This window comes from Hordeum vulgare, chromosome 1H (genome assembly GCF_904849725.1).
Source record: "Hordeum vulgare subsp. vulgare chromosome 1H, MorexV3_pseudomolecules_assembly, whole genome shotgun sequence".
NCBI classification, from domain to species: Eukaryota; Viridiplantae; Streptophyta; class Magnoliopsida; order Poales; family Poaceae; genus Hordeum; species Hordeum vulgare.
In genome coordinates, this window is record NC_058518.1 from 186280450 (window position 1) to 186291315 (window position 10866).

Below are 10866 nucleotides of genomic sequence, written 5' to 3' on the forward strand. Positions count from 1 at the left end.
TAGCAGTGTTCTGACAGGAACAAACCTCCTGTATCTATTAGTCCATCCAGCTAGTACTGCATATAAATGTTCAGAATCATTATCAATCTATTCCTACTTGTAATGAAACATGTCCGATCACCATGCAGTTGCCAGTTATGTTTTTTATTTGTGAGTCTCCCTACTTGAAGATTTTCTATGTGTTCCTCAAATTTTATCGTGTGCCAAGAACTGGATAACCTTTATTTATTGTGTGCCAAAATCTGACATATGTGCATGACTTCACCTTGTAGGTTGTCATACAGATGTTCTTTGGACTACGATATTGACATGAAGACATTTATCGTAATGCCAAATTTTATGTAGTAATGCCAAATATTATGACATGGATTATATATATGATGTTATATATATATGATGTTATATATATGATGTATGTATATGTAGTAATGCCAAATATTATGACATGGATTATGGATGTTATATATATGATGTATGGATTATGGATGTGTTATATGCTGTATGGATTAAGGATGTTATATATATGATGTATGGATTATGGATGTTATATATATGATGTATAGATTATGGATGTTATATATATGATGTATGGATTATGGACCTTATATATATGATGTATGGATTATGTTATATATATATATACTGTATGGATTATGTTATATATATACATATGCTGTATGGATTATGTTATATATATATATACGCTGTATGAATCATGTCTATTTTGCTGTCATGTACAGGCTAGGAAGACAACAAAAAATAGACCATATTTTGCTGTCATGTACACGCTAGGAAGACGGCAAAAAATAGACCATATTTTGTTGTCATGTAGAGGCTAGGAAGACGGCAAAAAATAGACCATATTTTGCTGTCATGTATAGTTTAGGAAGACGGCAAAAAAATGCCATATTTTGCTGTCATGTATAGGTTAGGAAGACAGCAAAAAAATGCCATATTTTGCTGTCATGTATAGGTTCGGAAGATGGCAAAAAGAATGCCATATTTTGCTGTCATGTATAGGTTAGGAAGACGGCAAAAAAAGGCTAACGTCGTCCGTTAGTTAGGCCGTTTCGTCTTCTAACCATTTTTTGCCGTCTGCTATCCTGGTCGCTGACGGCAAAGACGCCCTTTGCGGGCACATGGTCTGACGGCAAAATTTTTGCCGACTGTAATTCGCTCTTTGCCGTCTGTAGCGTCCTGACGGCAAAATGCTCGATTCCTGTAGTGCCCTAGGATTATGTGTTGAATGCTTTGTTTCGATTACTAATAAAACTTTTGCAACAAGTATATGAGTTCTTCATGACTAATGTTGAGTCCATGGTTTAGATGCACTTTCACCTTCCACCATCATTATCTTCTTAGTGCCGTGCAACTTACGCTGGTGCACAAAACCCACCATTAGCCTCCCTCAAAACAGCCACCGTACCTACCTACTATGGCTTTTTCAAAGTCATTCCGAGATATATTGCCATGCAACTACCACCATGACATGTGCCACTACATCTACATTGCCATTGCATGATCGTAAGATAGCTAGCATGATGTTTCCATTGATGTCTATGCCATGCTAGATCATTGCCATGGTACACTACCGAAGGCATTCCATATAGAGTCATAGTTGCTCTAAACTTTGAGTTGAAAGTGCGATGATCATCATTAATGGAGCATTGTCCCATGTGAGAAAATAAAAGAGGCCAAAGAAGCCCACCAAAATAAATGAAAAAGAAAAAAAAGAGGCCAAAGAGCCCACCAAAAAAATAAAAAAAATGAGAGAAAAAGAGAGAAGGGAGAATACTACCACCTTTTCCACACTTGTGCATATTAAGCACCATGATCTTCATGATTGAGAGTCTCTCGTTTTGTCACCACCATATAGCTAGTGGGAAATTTTCATTATATAACTTGGCTTGTATATTCCAATGACAGGCTTCCTCAAAATTGCCTTAGGTCTTCATGAGCAAGCAAGTTGGATGCACACCCACTAGTTTTCTTTAAGAGCTTTCACATACTCGTAGCTCTAGTGCATCATTTGTATGGCAATCCCTACTCATTCACATTGATATCTATTGATGAGCATCTCCATAGCTCATTGATATGCCTAGTTAATGTGACTATCTTGTCCTTTTTTGTCTTGCAACCTCCACCACATTCCACACCATTTATAGTGCTATAACCATGGCTCACGCTCATGTATTGCGTGAGAGTTGAAAAGGTTTGAGAAAGTAAAGGTGTGAAACAATTACTTGGCCAATACCGGGGTTGTGCATGATTTAAATTCGTTGTGCAATGATGATAGAGCATAGCCAGACTATATGCTTTTGTAGGGATAACTTTCTTTTGGCCTTGTTATTTTGAAAGTTCATGATTACCTTGCTAATTTGCTTAAATTATTATTGTTTCCACGTCAATAGCAAACTATTGTTTTGAATCTAATGGATCTGAACATTCACGTCACATAATAGGAGTTACAAAGGACATATATTCTAGGTAGCATGAAAGCATCAAAAATTCATTCTTTATCACTTCCCTACTCGAGGACGAGGAGGAGTTAAGCTTGGGGATGCTTGATACGTCTCAAACGTATCTATAATTTTTGATGGTTTCACGCTGTTATCTTGTCATCTTTGGATGTTTTATGTACCTTTTATATGTTTTTGGGACTAACTTACTAATTCAGTGCCAAGTGCCAGTTCGTGTTTTTTCTGTGTTTTTGGCTCTTTTCACATCTGATTTTGGAACGGAGTCCAAACGGAATAAAATCCCCGAAATGATTTTTTCGTGAACGGAAGAAGATCAGGGGGCGTGTGCGCCCCCACTCCGCCACCAGGGGGAGGCGGCAGTGGCAGGGCTTGTGGCCTCCCTGGCCGCCCCTGACCTAGATCCTTGTCCTATATATTCCCTAAAATACAAAAAAAATCAGGGGAGCCTCGAAAATACTTTTCCGTCACCACAAGCTTCCGTTTCCGCGAGATCTCATCTGGAGACCCTTCCCGGCGCCCTGCCGGAGGGGACCTTGGAGTTGGAGGGCTTCTTCATCATCATCATCGCCCCTCCAATGACTCGTGAGTAGTTCACTTCAGACCTACGGGTCCGTAGTTAGTAGCTATATGGCTTCTTCTCTCTCTTGGATCTTCAATACAAAGTTCTCCATGATCTTCATGGAGATCTATCCGATGTAATCTTCTTTGGTGGTGTGTTTGTCGATATCCTATGAATTGTGGATTTGTGATAAGATTATCTATGATATATATTAGAGTCTTTGCTGATTTCTTATATGCATGATTTGATATCCTTGTAAGTCTCTCAGAGTCTTGGGTTTTGTTTGGCCAACTAGATCTATGATTCTTGCAATGGGAGAAGTGCTTGGTTTTGGGTTCTACCATGTGGTGACCTTTCCTAGTGACAGTAGGGGCAGCAAGGCACACATTAAGTAGTTGCCATCAAGGGTAACAAGATGGGCTCTGTCGTTGATATGAGATTGTCCATCTACATCATGTCATCTTGCTTAAGGCGTTACTCTGTTCTTTTGGACTTAATACACTAGATGCATGCTGGATAGCGGTCGACGTGTGGAGTAATAGTAGTAGATGCAGAAAGTATCAGTCTACTTGTTTTGGACATGATGCCTATAGATATAATCATTGCCATAGATATCGTCATGACTTTGCGCGGTTCTATAAATTGCTCGACAGTAATTTGTTCACCCACCGTCTACTTGCTTTCATGAGAGAAGCCACTAGTAAACACTACGGCCCCCGGGTCTATTCACATCCATCGTTTACACCTCCGCTTTTACTTTGCTTTGTTACTTTGTTGCTTGCAGTTCTCACTTGGCGAACAATCTATAAGGGATTGACAACCCCTTCATAGCGTTGGGAGCAAGCTTTTGTGTTTGTGCAGGATCTTGTGATACTCCTCCACTGGATTGATACCTTGGTTCTCAAACTGAGGGAAATACTTACCACCGCTGTGCTACATCACCCTTTCTGCCTCGAGGGAACACCAACGGAAGGCCCCATAGCCGTAGCAGAAGGATTCCTGGTGCCGTCGACACGACTATTCCTGTCGCTGTTGCCGGGGAAGCACAACTGACATCAAGGATCACATTAGGGAGACCTTCTGGAACACCCTAGAATCCTTAAAAGGAAGAGGTATGTGATACGGTTAGTAAACACGCTGAGAAAAGTCCGCAAAAATATTTTGTGGCAGTTTTGGAATTTAAATTTTTTAGGAAACTCAGAAACACACGGGAAGACAAACGTGGTGTCCACCAGACACCAGGGCACGCCAGCCCCCCTGGCGTGGCCTAATGTCGAGTGGTCCCCTTGGGTACCTTCATGGATCTATTGTGGAACACATATTCCCTTATAGGAAAATTATCTCTCTATACTTCTTCCGATGATTTGACCCGAGTACCACAGAGAAATCCTCTGTTCTTGTTTCATGCTGTTTTTCTGACAGTACTAGATTACCACGGCCTCATCAAGCTCCTCCAAAGACAAGTTCTTCGCGAATGTAATCAACCCCTACTTACCGGAGGTGATGAAGCGCCCTCAAACAATTGATATGCGTGATGGGCTGCTTCACATGCGGGATGTTCAGGGGCCGAAGAAGATGGGAACCGTGGAACTGTAGATGGCGGTGGAGCAGGAGGTCTTCAAGTGCCAAGGAATGTGGAGCATGGACTCCGTGCTAACCACACCATGATCGTGGAATTCATTCATGATCTAAAGGTGGATGGCAGGCCCTTGAGGATATCGTCTTCACCCTCAACGATCAAATCAGTTTTCTGCAAGGTCAAGTCTTCGATCTTCAAAACCAAATATTTGAGTATGAAGCAAGGTATAAAGGTATGAGTTTAGCTGCCAGTTATAGGACCGTGGAGACTCGTGCCTATTCTTATAATGGTGAGCCACTGCCATGGAAGCCGTAGGACAAGTTTCATGCTACCTCATCATCTAGGCCACCACCTTCATCTTCAGCACCAAAGAAGGAGACTTGAGTACACGGGTATGGGCACTCCCCTTGGCTTGTGCCAAGCTTGGTGGAGATGCCCCGGTATCATATCACTATCACTCTCCTTTATGTTCATCCATCCTAGTTTTATCTTTAGTTATTTCGTGATTTAGCCAAATAAAAGTTTAGTTGAATCTTTTTTCCTTTTGAGTTCTAGTTTCGTGATCTCTATCTATCTATGTAATCGAGTGGGAGTTATATAATAAAGTTTAGTTTGAGTTTTGCTTCTTTACTTTCTAGCTGCAATCCAAATAAAGAAAATAATGAGATAGGTCATATGCCAATCTTATAGTAAGTAGTGACATCACATAAGGAAAAGTGTAAGTGGTAAAATTTGTTGAAGATTGACAAACATAGCACTGGTCGGTGATGCAACACATGAAAGAATTAATAAAGGAAAAGAATATTTACATGCAAATACACTATCCTTGACAACTTTTATGATTGTGAGCCCCCATTAATTATAGTATGCCAAAACTATTGACATTGGACAAGGAATACAACATAATTATTTATACTTAGTCACATTCGCATAGAAGTTATATTGTTATAGATCCTCTAACATGTGGTGCTTTCCCAATACCTTTGCTAGATAAAACTCCACAGTAAGCAGAGATACTACTTGTGCATCCAAAACCTTAAACCCAAACCCATGTTTCAAGAGTCCACCATACCTACCTATGGATTGAGTAATATCCTTCAAGTAAGTTGTCATCAGTGCACAAAGCAATAAAAATTGCTTCTAAACATGTTTGATCATTTTGAGTAAGGGAAATTAAGCATTGTACAAACTTGTGATGGCGATAATAAAAGTGACAACATGCATAATAAAGGTTGCCATCACTGATGTCCACTACACAACCTTCTTCTTGTAGACTCATGCTGGGCCTCCAACCGCAGAGTTCTGTAGGACACTAGAAAATTTCCCTCAAGTGGATGACCTAAGGTTTATCAATCCGTGGGAGGTGTAGGATGAAGATGGTCCCTCTCAAGCAACCCTGCAATCAAATAACAAAGAGTCTCTTGTGCCCCCAACACACCCAATACGATGGTAAATTGTATAGGTGCACTAGTTTGGCGAAGAGATGGTGATACAAGTGTAATATGGATGGTAGATATAGGTTTTTGTAATCTGAAAATATAAAAAAGAGCAAGGTAACAAATAGTAAACAGCGAGCAAAACGTTGTATAAATTCTTGGAAACAAGGCCTAGGGTCCATACTTTCACTAGTGCAAGTTCTCTCAACAATACTAACATAGTTGAGTCATATATAAATCTCTCATGTGCGACAAAGAGTTCACTCCAAAGTCACAAATAGCAGAGAACAAACGAAGAAATTATTGTAGGGTACGAAACCACCTCAAAGTTATCTTTTCTGATCAATCTTATGAGCTATCCCTATAAGTGTCACGAACAGCCCTAGAGTTCGTACTAAAATAACACCTTAATATACACATCAACAAAAACCCTAATGTCACCTAGATACTCCAATGTCACCACAAGTACCCATGGGCCTGATTATATGATATGCATCACATAATTTCAGATTCGTCATGTTCAATCCAACACAAAGATCTTCAAAGAGTGCCCCAAAGTTTCTACCGGAAAGTCAAGACGAAAATACGTGCCAACCCCTATGCATAGATTCCCAAGGTCACGGAACCCGCAAGTTGATCACCAAAACATACATCAAGTGGATCAATAGTGTTGGGGAACGTCGCATGGGAAACAAAAATTTTCCTACGCGCACGAAGACCTCTCATGGTGATGTCCATCTACGAGAGGGCATATTTGATCTACATACCCTTGTAGATCGCACAACAGAAGCGTTAAGAAACGCGGTTGATGTAGTGGAACGTCCTCACGTCCCTCGATCCACCCCGCAAACCGTCCCGCGATCAGTCCCACGATCTAGTGCCGAACGGACGGCACCTCCGCGTTCACCACACGTACAGCTCGACGATGATCTCGGCCTTCTTGATCCAGCAAGAGAGACAGAGAGGTAGATGAGTTCTACGGCAGCGTGACGGTGCTCCGGAGGTTGGTGGTGATCTAATCTCAGCAGGGCTCCGCCCGAGCTCCGCAGAAACGTGATCTAGATGTAAAACCGTGGAGGTATGTGGTCGGGCTGCCGTGGCAAAAGTTGTCTCAAATCAGCCCTAAAACTCCACTATATATAGGGGGGGGGGGGGGGTGGGGAGGAGGCAGCCTCAAAACCTAAAGGTTTGGCCGAAATTGGAGGTGGAGGAGTCCTACTCCAATCCTACCTGGAGTAGGATTCCACCTTCCCACTTGAAAACTCTTTCCACCTTGTGTTTTTTCCTTCTCAAACCTTATGGGCCTTAGTGGGAACTTATTCCAGCCCACTAGGGGCTGGTTTATCTCTTCCCATGGCTCATGAGACCCCTTGGGGCGTGACACCCCTCCTGATGGTCCCCGGCACTCCGAGTACACTACCGATGAGCCCGAAACCTTTCCGGTAATGCACGAAAACCTTCCGGTAACCAAATGAGGTCATCCTATATATCAATCTTCGTTTCCGGACCATTCCGGAAACCCTCGTGACGTCCGTGATCTCCTCCGGGACTCCGAACAACATTCGGTAACCAACCATATAACTCAAATACGCATAAAACAACGTCGAACCTTAAGTGTGCAGACCCTGCGGGTTCGAGAACTATGTAGACATGACCCGAGAGACTCCTCGGTCAATATCCAATAGCGGGACCTGGATGCCCATATTGGATCCTACATATTCTACGAAGATCTTATCGTTTGAACCTCAGTGCCACGGATTTATATAATCCCGTATGTCATTCCCTTTGTCCTTCGGTATGTTACTTGCCCGAGATTCGATCGTCAGTATCCGCATACCTATTTCAATCTCGTTTACCGGCAAGTCTGTTTACTCGTTCCGTAATACAAGATCCCGCAACTTACACTAAGTGACATTGCTTGCAAGGCTTGTGTGTGATGTTGTATTACCGAGTGGGCCCCGAGATACCTCTCCGTCACACGGAGTGACAAATCCCAGTCTCGATCCATACTAACTCAACGAACACCTTCGGAAATACCTGTAGAGCATCTTTATAGTCACCCAGTTACGTAGCGACGTTTGATACACACAAAGCATTCCTCCGGTGTCAGTGAGTTATATGATCTCATGGTCATAGGAACAAATACTTGACACGCAGAAAACAATAGCAACAAAATGACACGATCAACATGCTACGTCTATTAGTTTGGGTCTAGTCCATCACATGATTCTCCTAATGATGTGATCCTGTTATCAAGTAACAACACTTGCCTATGGCCAGGAAACCTTGACCATCTTTGATCAACGAGCTAGTCAACAAGAGGCTTACTAGGGACAGTGTTTTGTCTATGTATCCACACAAGTATTGTGTTTCCAATCAATACAATTATAGCATGGATAATAAACGATTATCATGAACTAAGAAATATAATAATAACTAATTTATTATTGCCTCTAGGGCATATTTCCAACAAATAGAACATCCCATTGTTACCACAGATATCCCACCGCAAGACATACATAAAGTGTTCTCAAATCCTTAAAGACTTAATCCGATAAGAAAACTCCAAAGGGAAAACTCAATTCATCACAAGAAGATAGAGAGGGGAAAACTCCATATGATTCATCTATATTAATAAAGCTCGCAATACATCAAGATCGTGACATCTCAAGAACATGAGAGAGAGAGATATTGAACACAAAGCTACTAGTACATACCCTCAGCGTCGAGGAGGATTACTCACACATTATCATGGTGAGAAAGAGAGATTTGTTGATGGAGAGGTGCAGCCCCGAAGAGATGGAGGCGATGGCGGCCACGACACCGGCGATGGGCAGAGGCCCTTTCCCCTCCTTCTTCTTTGGTCTTGGTGCTGCAATGGAGGAGCCTCTCTCCTTCTTGGCGGCTGCCAAGGGAGAGGCAAATTCGTGGCTCTTGGTGGCTCTCCCAAAATTAGGATTTTTCTCTCTTTATATGTGCCTCTGTGGTGCTCTGTGACCCTCCGATGGATGGATCCTTGATCCAATGCCTCTCGAGCACCTCTAGAACCTTCCTAGGGCTCCTCACAGGCCTCATGAGTCTTCAAAGTCGTGGCTTAACCGAATATATCAAATATGGTAAGAGTTGGACTCAATCACGTCAGCAATTCTCGTGATCCCGTAATCAGATATTTTCCTTCAGTAAAATGGGTCTCCAGATTGGATACGAACTCTGTTTTCGACGAATTTGTAGTCCAGAATCATTGCCATAAAATTCCCCACACTTTGCTATTTATAGCTTTGTCCATTTGACGCCGTCTTCGGAGGTCAAACTGATGACCTCTTAAAACTCTTTGTGAACAGATTTCAGGAGATTGAGAGTCCTCCTCCAACAAGGCTCCTTTTGCGTTTTTTTCGACAATTTTTAATTAATTCCTACAAATCAAAGTATGAAACAAGAACTTGTGCAATTTTGCAAACATTAATAATTTAGTCCCAAAAACTAATATAAAGTTGTAGTAAAATGATTGTCAAACATCCAAGAATGATAATATAACAACATGGAATAAGCAAAAATTATAGATACGTTGGAGACGTATCAACATCCCCAAGCTTAATTCCTGCTCGTACCTCGAGTAGGTATATAATAAAAACATAATTTTTGATGTGGAATGCTGTGTAACATGTTCATACAATTCTTTTCTTCTTTGTATAGCATGAACATTTGGACTTGTAAGTGATTCAAAACAATAGTCTAGTTTTAACGTAATGACTTCAATATTCAAGCATGTCAACAAGCAACCATATCTTTCAAAATATCAACACTCAAGAAAGTTATCCTAGCTCATCATGCTCAATCATTGATTCATTCATGAAACACACTCAAATTTTAGCTATGCCCAATGCTCAAGTACGATCATAGTGTTCCCAAGTTGGTGCTTATAAGAGAAGATGGAGACTCAAAAATAAAAATAAAAATTGCTTAAAGTAAATGGATAGACACTTCGCAGAGGGAAATAGGGATTTGTAGAGGTGCGAGAGCTCAAGGTTTAAATTGAGAGAGAAAATATATTTTGAGTAGCATGCTTTTCCTGTCAACGAAAATGACAAAGTAGCTCATGATACTTTCCATGCTAGATACATAATAGGCGGTTCCCAAACATAATTGTAAAGATTTTACTTCCCCTCCACCAATCAATCACACTCCACGGCGAGCCGAATCCACATGTACCGTCCATACCAACAACATTCCTGGGTGACTTTTGTTTCATTATATTCGATTTGATTTTTGAGCATGGAACTGGGCATCCCGAATACGAGCGACTTTCTCGTGAATGATAGTGAATCAACACATATCTTGAGAATAACAAACATATAATGGAAAAATATTGGATACTCCCCACCGATTCATGAGAGGTACAAGCACACAAAAGAGAAAAACTATTTTGAAAATTTAGAGATGGCACATACAAATTTGCTTGGAACGACATGGAAATACCGCATATAGGTAGGTATGGTGAACTCATGAGGCAAAACTTGGTTTAAGGATTTTGGATGCACAATTAGTATTTCTACTTAGTACAAATGAAGGCTAGCAAATACATTGGGAAGCAATCAAACCAAGAAATGAAAATTCACATAAGTGAGCATTGATTCATAACTAACACCGAATAATGCACCACAGTAGGATGTAACTTCATTGCATAACTATTGACTTTCGTGCATGCATAGGGAATCACAAACCTTAACACCAATATTCCTACTTAAAGCACAATTACTCACTAACATGACTCACATATTACTATCATCATGTTTCAAAACTGCTACAAAGAAT